Here is a 12,471-nt window from a genome sequence, read left to right as displayed (position 1 = left end):
ACAAATTCATCCTGATTTAATGAAAAAGTATCACACTAACTTCCAATGGCAAAAGGGTTCTAACTCTCCATCACTGGCCAAACCCACTCAGTGGCCAAATTTCACAGATGTATCTTCTCTTTGCCCCAGCCCCACAGTTGCCCCTCTAGCTTAGATCTTCTCTATCAGTCATCTCATATAACGCTCTGGTCCATGGTCTTCCTGACTTCAGTGTCCCACCTCTTTAATCATTCTTTGTATCACTTTGTCCTTAATGAGTCTTCACAAATCATGGCCTTGACCAGATTACCACAAAACTCAAAATCCTAAAAAGCTCCTCCTGTGCACCACTGAATAAAGTGCAGAGTTCACACCTTCCATGTGAACGCATCTTTGCCAACCTTACCTCCAGGCACCTTCAGCTACAGTCAATTAGACAATCTGATACACTAATATGTCCCCATACCTTCCCTCCTCTAAGCCTTTGCTCTTACTGTCTCTTCTTCCTGGAATCCCACACCTACCTCCTCATTCCACCCCCGCACACACACTCCTCCTGTGTCTCCTCCCTGGCAGCCCAAATCCTACCATCCTTCAAGATCTATCTCCTCCATCAGGGACTGGTTCCACCCCAGAAATTCCACAGTATCCTCCACCTGGCTAACTGCATTTAAAACATTCTACTGCCTAGTTATTATCTTGCGTCTTATTTCCCTCTCCCTTCAATCTTCTGAAAAGTAGAGACAAAGTCTATATTTGCTTCCTATTCTCAATATAGCACCTATGATTTGCCTTTGGCATTCACTTGATAGATATTTATTGAATAAATAAACAAAAAAATGTATTATGTCCTAATTTGTTTCATTTACCAAAGTGATTTTTTGATTTTCCAAAAATTAAATTATTTTACTTAATCTCTGAAACAACCTAGTGCAGTAGGGTAAGGTAGAAATTGGAATTTCACCTTTAGAAATGAAAATAAAAAACAGAGTCTCAAAATGATGCAATGATTTCTCTTGAACCACATAGCTTCTAGGTCCTCTGGTTCCCCAACAGGCTCCTCGCCTGGACATCTACTGCTTCTCATGACGGCCAGAAAAGAGGTGCTTTCATATTCCCTCACAACAAATCCACTGTTTCTGAAGAATTAAGGCCAGAATGGCCTTAATTTTTCTTCCTTACCAGTGACCCATGGCAGAGTCATTCACATCACCATAATATTCTCAAGGCAACTCTTGAGGCTTGGGAGAAACATTTCTTATTACCCGTTTCTCCTCCCTATATCTAGCTACAAGCCTACCTTTTCAAAGGAAAAAAAAAAAAAGTATCTTATCTCATGATTCAGCTATTCTGGGCAAATCCTTGACTTTTCTAAACATCAGATCCTCATTTTCAAAAAGAGAAGAATACTAGTACTACCTCATACTGTAGTTATGAAGATAAAGATAATGCATAAAGTACTGGTACATCAAAAGCTCTCAATTAAAAAGTTATTACATTAATAATAATGAACAAAACCACAGAGAATCAAATTATACCACCTCCTTTGAAAGGCTTCATTTGTATTCCAGTACAGTCTGTAATTGGGTGATGAGGAAACAGAAATTGGCCAAGTAAGAGCTTGAATAATTAAGTGGGGACCTTAGTTTTTTTGTTGTTCAAAATGAGGGTGTTGATCTTTTCCAGTCTAACATTCTATGTGCTAGGAAAGCATTCTAAGGCAATGCTTTTGTTTCTCCCACACAAATATCTGCCCTCTTCTGCAACGAAGCCCATCAGAGTGCCCAATGTATGGGTACTTTTCTTAGTCCCTGTAATAGACTGAAATTATTCAAAGTTTTATCCTTAAAGAATTTAAACTTTGCTTTCATTTAAACATTCAGGATCTTTATACTACCACTGAACTCACCAATGAGTCAATTAACTTTAATGTTTTCCCAAAACTAAACAATGATTATAAAACCTTCAGTGTTTTGAATCTAAAAGTCAAAGGAATTATAGATGATGGCTTACTCTAATACCAAGAACTTATTTCAACATTTCATGATTCTAATTTTGATTATAATTCCCAAAGGAAGCACTGGATTAAGTTCTAATATAGTTTCTCTAAAGAAGCCAGTTTAAGATAAATTCCCATTTTAGTCTCTCAATTAGTGGAACTTTAAAATACCTTTTCCCTGGGATACAAATAAAGAACTCTGCTGAAAATGTACAGTATCTGTATGAGTCCAAACATAGATATTGTTTTCATGAAATAAAAGGAAGCATAAGAGGGGTTAAAGATGATGCCTGCAGCCAAAGACCAACTGAGCTGAAAGGGTCTGACAGCAGGATGTGGGTTATAATGCCTCTGAATGAAATCCTTTTGTGTGAGGGTCTCACAAAGGGCATCCAGGCAGGACTGTGTGTGTTTGGATTTAAATTAATCAACCAGTCAGTTCCACAATGCTAAGATTCCTTCTGTTTAACAGATTAAGGCAGGTTTACTGGCAGTTCCCAAATGATGTCAACAGCTTCTAAAAGGTCAAATGCAGGAACGCACACCAAATGTCCTAGAGTAAAGAGCACCAATAACTCTTCCCTCTATAATTTGCTAGGTGTGACTTATTAAATGCAGTGGATTATCCCATTTTAATCAGCTGTCCTGGTATAAATTTTCTTTTTTTCTCTTTCCCCAAAAAGCTGAAACACATTTATACATTTTAATCATATACATTGCAAGACTGCCTGTTTTATTCTATAGCATATCTGGTTAAAACAATATAAATAGCCCAGCTTCACCACCACATCTTGCAAGGGGGTTGGGTGATGGGGCAGAAAGGCACAGAGGTGGAACTATTTTAGTCAACAGGGGCCAAGTACAACCAAAAGCATTATCTGTGTTGTTAGCACAAACTCACAAAAAGAAAGTTATAGCTGCAACCACTGCCAAGTAAAAAATGCTCAAAAAACAGCATGTATATAAAAAGGAAGGACCCTGGCCAGGTGGAAGATTCCATATGGGTTCAAACTCATGGATTCTAGCCCTTTGGGAACTTCTTTAAAATCTCATGTTTCACTGTTTTTTCCCAAGCAGTAAAGGATTGAATGCATTCTTGTAAAATATTAATCATGCGTGTCTTGGTCACTGAGTCGAAAAGGAAAAGGGAAGAGAAGATAAGCCAAGGATACTAGAGTATAAGGTGATCAGGACCAGCTCTTGCCTGACAATGCTGTAGAAACATTAACCGCTGGCCCTGGGACTCACAGGAAGCTCCAAGAACCAACATGGCCCCCTGCCTCCCACTGACGTTCCTGACCTTCAACTAAGGAAAGGAAGGCACTGTGGCATAGGTTATTAGAGCGCAGCATTGAGTCTAAATCCCAGCTCTGCCACCTCTAATCCCTGTGATCTTGGGCAAGCTACTTAAACTCCCTGATCATCACTTCTCTCAACTATAAAACTAAGGAAAGAATAATCATACCTCTGAAGGTTGTTCAGAGCACTCCTGTGAGCCAGGCACAGTTTCAGGTATCCGGAATACAGTGTTGAGTAAACCATACAAGGCCACTGATCTCAAGGAGCTTGCATTCTGAGTTGGGAGATAAAATAATAAACAATTAAATGAATAACATGATTTTATATATATGGGAAAAGGCTCTGAAGAAACACATCATAGGATGACAAAGCTAAAAAATTGACTAGATGGAAGAATGACAGAGTTGTCAGAGAGAAACCTCAGTCTCAGTAGAAATGGCATTTGAACAAGGAGAAGGAGCATTAAAAGAAGCATAGAAGCATAAAAGAAGATGCATAAAATAAAAGGACAGAGCCTTCCAGGCATAGCGATCAGCAAGAACAAATGTCCCAAGACAGAAATGAGCTCAGCATGTTCAAGGAACATGAGGAAGCCCAGTGTAACTGAAGGACAGTGAACAGTGAGCAATAAGTGTAGACACCTATTAGACAGTTAACTGGAGTCAAGTAATAAGGTAATTCATGAACAGAGCTTGGGGTACAGAACTGGAAGTATATGTGGGAGTAACTTAACACAGTTTTCTGTAAAGCACCCACCACAGTGCTTGAACATTATGATTACGGATAACCAATCTCTCCATCCCCACTTTTCCAAATAAGTAAATTGATATTTGCATTAGGGAGACTGTCAGCAAAATAGAAAAAAAGAAGGAAGACAGGTAGCATTGAATTGGCTCAGGGAAAACAAAGACGTTTTATGTTGAGTGCCAACTTCTACAAAATAGTAGGAGCTTCCTGCTGTTCTGAGTTGAGCAGGATTCTGAGGCCAGCTATGGCCAGTGTAACAATGTGTCTCATTACTTGCAAAATATATAAATGTAACAGACTTCCAAGGCTTTGGAATTGGCAGTTCTTGTTCACTATAGGTTCAAAAAATTTTTAATTTTGGTAATTATTTCTCAGAATAATAATATGAATTAGATACCATCACTATCCCTATTTTATAGTTAAGAAATTTGAGGCTCAGAGAGAATAACTTATTTGCCCAAAGTGACCAGCCTTCCAATAGCTAAAACTGAGAACCAAATTTGGGTGTCTCTAACTCCTAAGACCATATTCCTACCTACTGTCATATACATGTGTAATGTTGCTAAACACGTTCCTTATTTGCATTCCCCCAACTGCACTTTAAGGGTCTTCTCAATGGGGCCTGGCTCCAGGATGGAATATCTTGTACTGTCATCACTCTAGCTCTGGCATGTTCTCTGATTTCTAAATTCTCATGTCTTATTTGGAAGGAAGCATCCAGGCACAATTCTTTTCTGTATTGATGTTGGTGGAAAACATCTTATTCGTTTAAATGCCAAATCCTATTTGATTTAGTGATTAGGTCATCTTATAAGCAAGCTGACAATTTTAGCAATCACCTACCTATTATTCATCACCTATCCTATTTTTCAGCTGATAGGCATCTCATCTAGCTGTATTTTAAAACACACACATAGGGACTTCCCTGGTGGTGCAGTGGTTAAGAATTTGCCTGCCAATGCAGGGTACACGGGTTCGATCCCTGGTCCGGGAAGATCCCACATGATGTGGAGCAACTAAGCCCGTGCACCACAACTACTGAGCCTGCTCTCTAGAGCTCACGAGCCACAACTACTGAGCCCGTGTGCTGCAACAACTGAACCCCGCGCGCCTAGAGCCTATGCTCTGCAACAAGAGAAGCCACCGCGATGAGAAGACCATGCACTGCAACAAAGAGTAGCACCTGCTCGTCACTAGAGAAAACCCACACGCAGCAATGAAGACCCAATGCAGCCAAATAATAATAATAATAATTAATTAATTAATTAAAACATACCTACACTATCAAATTAAGTTAGTGCCACTGTTGTTATTATTACCTTACCCACACAACAACATATTCATATACTTTGACTAAAGAATAGGAAGTTTTTGGAGGTTAGTCCTAAGGAATAGGAATTTTATTTTTAAGGATTCCGAGGCAATAAGAAGTAAAAACTCTTGTACAGCTTACAGACTCACCACAACATAGGCAGAAAGGCCAAAATATATTCAACCCTGAATTGCTTTGTCCTTTCCCTCCACCCCATGCTTTCTTTCCCTCCCATTTATTTTCTACGAGAGGGCCTCATAACAGGAGAAAAGTATGCCATATACTACCTTGATTTGATTCCAGAAAACTAACTAGAATTTGAATTTTTATTCAAAAAGAGCCATAGGCAAGAGCAATAATATGCTATACCTATCAGAGTCTTTAGTTTTATTCATGAACCCATGCTGGGTTAAGAAAAAAAGAAGAAAAGCTAACTTCAAAGCATTATTGAAAGATGGTTAACTCTCTAGCCACAAATGAGAATCACAAGCTACTTTGATGTGTGAGACTTTTTAGTGCCTAAACTTAAAGAAAGGACATCTATGATACAAGTTTAACCATTTAAAAAATTCCAATAATATACTTCTTTTGCATCTCGAAAAACCAGTAATTACCTGAGGGAATAAATAAATTAGAACTCGGCCTCAGAAATTAAGCCTTAAATGCAAAGCATACGAACAATATTCCTCCCTCATCATACAGTTCAGTGGCAAAATGCCAGCTCTAATATGTTCAGTACGGGAAATATAACTCTCCATATTGTCATTTTCTCACAGTCATCACTCCACAAGGACTTTGGGCATTAACCAAGCTGCATACACACCTTCACCTCAAAAATTCAACTAAGTATAAATCGGAGCATTACTCAATATATAAACTATGTGGCACATGACTACAAAGACTGATTGCACAAAAACTTGTGCCGATACTTAATTTGAAACTAAGCTTGACAATGACCTAAAATCGCTAACCTTCGAACCCTAACCAATCTCTGTCATTTATATAGTGCATGCCATGGTCTACTTTCACACGACATTTGAGAATTATTATTCGGTATGTATAATTCTTAAAGGTTGTATGAAAATAGGCCATGGAATATACTGTATAAGCTTCAAAAGAAAATGGAAATTACTAAGGAGAAAAGTGAGTGGATTAAAATGTGTGATTTTTCATAACAATGGTCCAAAGATATGGGAAAGGTGGAAAGTTGACACCACATACTTTATATGCCTTTTAACTTATAAATATATTAGACCTGATATTATTTATTAAAATACTTGTATTTACCAATCTGAATATATTTAAACAGTCTTCAAACCTAAATGCTGGAACATCACAATTTTCTCTTCTCTCTCTTACCAAATTGACATGTCTCCATCAATAACTACTTGGAAAAATATTCAAGGCAATCTCAAAAAGAATTATTGTGCTTCATTATGCAAAACAAAAACGCAGCTTTTAAAAAGTACTCTGTCTGACATTCAGTTCTGTATGCTGCTACAGCAGGTCAAAAGCCATTAGCCACCTACTGAAAATACATACTAGGAAATAAAATGTCCTTCAAAATTATTTCACATACAGTATTCACAAAGTAAAATGGGTGAGGTTATATTCTAAATGTTTAAAACTGTGATGCCTCAAAAAGAAATACACTCACCATGTCAGAAATTAATTTGAGCACAGATTTAATAATGGTCATATAATTTAGAACACTCACATTAGATAAACAAAGTACTGTGTCTGCTATGAGAGAAATGAATACATAAAATAACCAACCATCTCAACACTATATGGTTATTATTCTCTCCTTTTCCAATAAAAGTAACATACTCAGTATGATTCCTCGGATATTTAGGACATTCTCACTATTCAACAGTCTTCTGGGGACTGACACAACAGTCCTCTTGTATCTTTAAGACATTCTACAAATCTGTTTGGGCAGAAGAAGCAAAACAAGAGCCCCTGTGCTACTGGACGTTAAAAAGAATTCACAAGTCTATTTTATTTAACATTTTGAAACTTGGCAATGAAGTCTATGGTTTTCTATGATTTTTCCACTAATAGATTCTATTAGCAATTATTAGCTAATTGGCCACTTGGCACTTTGTACAACCAGGTACGGAGCTAAGTGCTTGACACATCTTAATGCATCTAATCCTCAGAACAACTTTATGATGTAGATAATATCCTATTGCCATCTTACAAGTAAGGAAACCAAGGCACCAAGAAGTTAAGTAATTTGCTCATAGTTATACAGATAGCAGGTGGCTACTTTTCAATGAGGGAAACAGTTTATAGAATGTGAGGTCCCACATAGGATGAGGAAACCTAGGGAAAGAAACTGAAAAAGGCAAAAGTACAAGGGGAGTCAATAACAGGATGGAGAAATGCTTTCTCTTTCACTATCTTCTTTAATCTTAGCTGACTGACTATGGTGCTTAATAAACAAAAATAAAGAGGTAACATAATCGTAACCCGGTTTTCAAAAGGAAAGATGACTCCTACCTAAAAACTAGGAAGCTCAAATTTTCTTGCCTTACTTAAAAGATGGATTTCTGCTGTGTGGAACTGCAAATACCCAATCTCACTGCCCAAGCTCTGAGATAACATCTGGTGGATAAATACACATTTTGGTGCCACGTCAGATTCATATTCATGGGCTGTAGGGGCAGAGATGGGTCTATAAGAGCCCTAGACTATTCACCTATAAACCTGGTTCCTAACATGGATCCAGGGCAACCCCTGATGACTGACCTCCTGAAGGGTCAGTGGGGTAACAGATGATTAGTTCTAGAGGTTCCACCTCTCATGGACTTCAGCCAATCTAAACCTGTTTATAGAAATCTTGAACTGGCTCCCTAATATAATGCCACTGTCTCTTCCAGGGGCCCTATTCCAAAATCTATCATCAGATCACAGGAATTTTTTGTTGACACCATTGGGTATTTGGATTTTGTTTGATTATTTAATAAAAAGACATTTCTCCCTTAAAAACAATATTGCAGGCCTCTAAATCTCCAAGTATAAATTAAACAAAATAATTCCTGGTTAATAAAATATGAATTCAAACAAAATGCTTCTGTTGAAATGGAGTATCTAAAATATTTCAGGAAAAAATTCACTAATCCTTCTGATAATAAGATTGGAAAAGATTCCCTTTTCCACACCCAACCCAAAGGAAATTGAATCCCTGCTGTAACTGGAGACTGTTGCTATTTGTCTTATGGGTAAAGGCCAAATTATGCATATTTTTGGGACTTCAGTCAAGAATCAAGGTCAGTCACCAGATTTTCTCCCATATCAACAACACAGTGGCAGCATGAATACAGATGTTCCTTATCCCCTTCACCATGATTTTTCAAACTCAGTTTTCCCTCTCAGAGCAGCTAAGATTTCTTCGTTTGTCAAAAGGATAGCCATTAAGAAAATCACTTAGCTAATAAACAAGGAAATTAGCTAGCAGGCCTGATAAAAACAGATAGTAGCAACACTAACAGCAGTCTGTACACACAAAGTAAAGCAGCAAGAGCCGCTCTTATAAGCACTTTTAAGCTGCAAGTGGTACTCAAAAAACTGAGTGTCACTAGTACTAGGGGTCAGACAGCAGTTGTAAACTTTTCTCCTTGTCTCACTTGGTTCACCCCAAAATCTCAATTAGTTCTGAGTTTTATCGAAGTATGTGAAGAGAAAGAAAGCAGCAGAAAGAAAGCAGCAGAAAAGAGGAAACAGGGAAAGTATCTGGGCAGGATAACTCTTCTCCCTCTCTGACCACTTTTCTGTATCTTCTTTTGTCAATGTTTGAAGGAACCAGCTAAACACTTGTTTAATTTTGAGAAAAGCTACATAACCTAAATAAACAACACAATGGAAATAGGACTTGTGAATCCCATGAAGGATGGTGCCAGATTTTGAAGCACATGATTATCAAGCAAAAAGGGCAGAATATTTATATTTACATTTTACATGATCAATAGATATGTATTTTTAAAGCTAACAATCTTTAATTTTTTGTTTTTTGCTTTTAACTTGTATACAATTGGGTTTCTATCCTCTACAGTAACTGATTATGGAATAAACAGTTGAAGAGTAAAAAAATATTATACACTCAATTTTTTGGTGGGAAATTGTAAATTTTACTAAATTTTGTATTTCATCAAAATGTCTTCAGTTCTCTACAAAAATTAAACTTTTCCTAAAAGTCTACATTGATATTTTCTCTCTGATTTTAAAATAGGAAGCTTCCCTGATTTAATCACTTCTTACAAAATGCTTGAAATGCTTTTATTCAACCCTGGGTTTAATAATTCCTCCCTTCAGTTGGTCAGAAATGTATCTAAATCAGTAAGAATCTACTTCTGCCAATTCATTCCAGGAAAACATTCATTTCCACCTGCCCAAATCACACCTCCGCTCCAGGCTGACCCTTCCTGACCTTCATTGAGATGATGTCTTGCCTCCCCCTCTCACCTCCATGTTATCTGGTCGTCATAGGGCTGCATGACCCTCAATACACCAGGAATAGAAGAAAACCAATAACAGTAATTCATGTTTAAATGATCATTTAAATTAGCTTTACAAAATAGAGTCTCAAGTGGTAACTAGCCAAGGATAAATAAACCACTTCACGCACATTCTAAATATGGGGATATATATATATATATGTATAGCTGATTCACTTTGTTACAAAGCAGAAACTAACACACCATTGTAAAGCAATTATACTCCAATAAAGATGTTAAAAAAAAAGGAAACCAAAAAATAAATAAATAAATAAAAATGTGGAAAAAAAATTCAAAAGTATTAAATAAGTAATGATTTTAGTTAAAGTTCCCCTAGAGATCAGTGAGTATATGAATATTTTTAATGAATTTTTAAAAAGAAAGAAATGGGCCTTTAATTTGTTAAGGCAGAAATTCTCAGGTAAATATAATACAACACATTCAATATATTTCACATATTGCTGAATTTTTAAGTTTTAAGTTCAAAATGTAAAAATCATCTGCTCTAACTCTAATCACTTTACAAAACTGATAAATTAATTTTGTATATAAATCTAGGATAAGAGTGTTCCTATAATTACTTAATTCATTGAATATTTTCAAAATTCTTTTAAAATCTTTTACTAGTTCAGTTTTTTAAATGAGGAAGGATATTACCACATCACTTAAATAAAATGAGCTTTAAAATAAAACCACTACTTATGTACTTAATATACTGAAGTATATTAATATATATGTATATAACATACTTAAAATACTGCACTAACCAACTTTTTACAAGATTTTCCAATAGTTTCACATTTTTTAAAATTTCCATTTACAAAAAGCTTTTGATTTAAGCATTAAAATCAGATACACCTAGACACTTTATATAGATATTTAAATGTGTATCTATGTGTTTTTTCTAGGAATTTTAAAAGCAAAGAAGCAGGTGTTCTAGAAAAAATTCACAAGTTCAGGTAAGTTACCTTACATAATTTTAAGAGGAAAAAAGGAAAAATAGGTCTAAGACATTATTTTAGTGTAGAAAGAAAAAAAATGTATGTATTCTGTTCCTATGAGGACCAAGACTCCTAACCGACCATGATGCCAAAGGGGAGATTTTTTTTTAGAGAAAAAAAAATTATCTGCATGTTACTTGATTAAAGCTAAACTCCACTTGGCAGAACTCTTATCTGCTACTGGAGACTTTTGTGTTACCATTTTTTTTTCTAAGATGGCTAAAGAAAGCACATTTCCTGCTCACAATCAAATTATCAGCCAGTATGAGATTACCATAAGCCTCAAAAACTGTGAACCTGTATTCTGATTTGCAAGAAGAATAAACCAATGGTAATTACATGCTACAAATTCTTCACTTGACAAAATTATGGTTTGTAGAGCTCCTTTAGATAGGGAGCACCTCGATTGTATTTAGAAGAGATTTCAAATTACTAAATTTGCCATAAAATTATGTTAGTATACTGCCCCCTTCCAATTCTTCATAATGCCAGTCAATGGCAAATGGGTGACCATGTATCATATTGTTTTTGAAAGCTTATGCAAGCCAAGAGATCTTAATAATCAATTGTTTGGTAAACAGATAAAAAGGCTTGTGCATTTGTCAGGTGTTTTTTATACAAATACATTCATTTCCTGGAACTTGGTAAATGCTTGAAAGTAACTTTATAGTCTCTTCACATGCCTTTTATCACTATTGAATTGGAGAGCAATTTATGACAATAAAGATTTCATTTACCTTTAATGTTTTTCTCAATGATTCTGGCATTACTTGTGCCAACTCCCGTATGTTTTAACATATACACAAACCCACATATATACACATATCAATGTTAACTTTGATATATCTGAAGTGAATTTCCTAAATTCCATAATACTATGTGTAAATATAAATTATAATTCCAAAACAACAAATGGTTGTAATCTTCGTTCATGGAAAAAAGGGCCAGAGAGTTGCTCAAATACTTTGCTATAAGAAATATTCAATAATCAATTTATTATCTTCCTTATTAGGATGGGGAAAACTTCTCTCAATGTTTGCATATTGCTCAGTAAAAATGTCAACTGCTGTTCTGTTTCAGCAATACTTGGTTTAATGGAGCACACCCAAATGGGAATGTTCACTACAGCTACACTTTCCTTCGAGAAACGCCTAGCATATCCTAGATAAAACCCTAGAGACAAGTTATCCGAAGTTATCTGGTTACGTATCATAAAACTGAATGCTTTACAACTAATTGACAGGGTAAGTTTTTCTCACCTGAGGTTGGAGGAAGGCAATTTACCTTATCTATCTTGTATTCAGGAACAAACCCCAAATAGAGTTAAGTAATCTATCTGAAGGGTTTCTGTTGGTTTTTTTGTTTGTTTGTTTTCTTGGTAATACTTGGCAAAATGCTGAAAACAGAAAAATCCACTGGGGAAAAAGTAGTTGCAAAAGAAACTATATACAGCCAGGTTAATGTCTTTAACACATAAATACATCTCACAAATAGAAAAAAGGAACACATCAGATTAACCATGACATGAAGAAATACATATGCTAAAAAATCATATACAAATGCTCACCACCAATGCAAATTAAAATAAATGATTACAATTCTTCACTTCTCATGTTGGTGTTAAAAAAAACCCTA

General features: G+C 35.9%; 1 protein-coding gene across 23 annotated transcripts in view; it reads right to left on the bottom strand.

Moving 5' to 3' along the window:
* Nucleotides 1–12,471, bottom strand: part of PAM (peptidylglycine alpha-amidating monooxygenase) — a 283,546-nt gene that overhangs the window by 239,726 nt on the left and 31,349 nt on the right. For 9 of the 23 annotated variants that reach the window (XM_059063082.2, XM_059063084.2, XM_059063085.2 and 6 more), the window contains exon 2: nucleotides 3,444–3,551. The exons of the other annotated variants lie outside the window; for them this stretch is intronic. The gene's annotated coding sequence lies outside the window, so the exon portion shown is untranslated. The remainder of the gene's footprint in view (nucleotides 1–3,443; nucleotides 3,552–12,471) is intronic. 23 annotated transcript variants of the gene reach the window in all.

The sequence above is a fragment of the Kogia breviceps genome, chromosome 4, assembly GCF_026419965.1.
Source record: "Kogia breviceps isolate mKogBre1 chromosome 4, mKogBre1 haplotype 1, whole genome shotgun sequence".
Lineage (NCBI taxonomy): Eukaryota > Metazoa > Chordata > Mammalia > Artiodactyla > Physeteridae > Kogia > Kogia breviceps.
The sequence above is the reverse complement of the archived record's forward strand: the minus strand, read 5'-3'. Positions and strand labels throughout refer to the sequence as shown.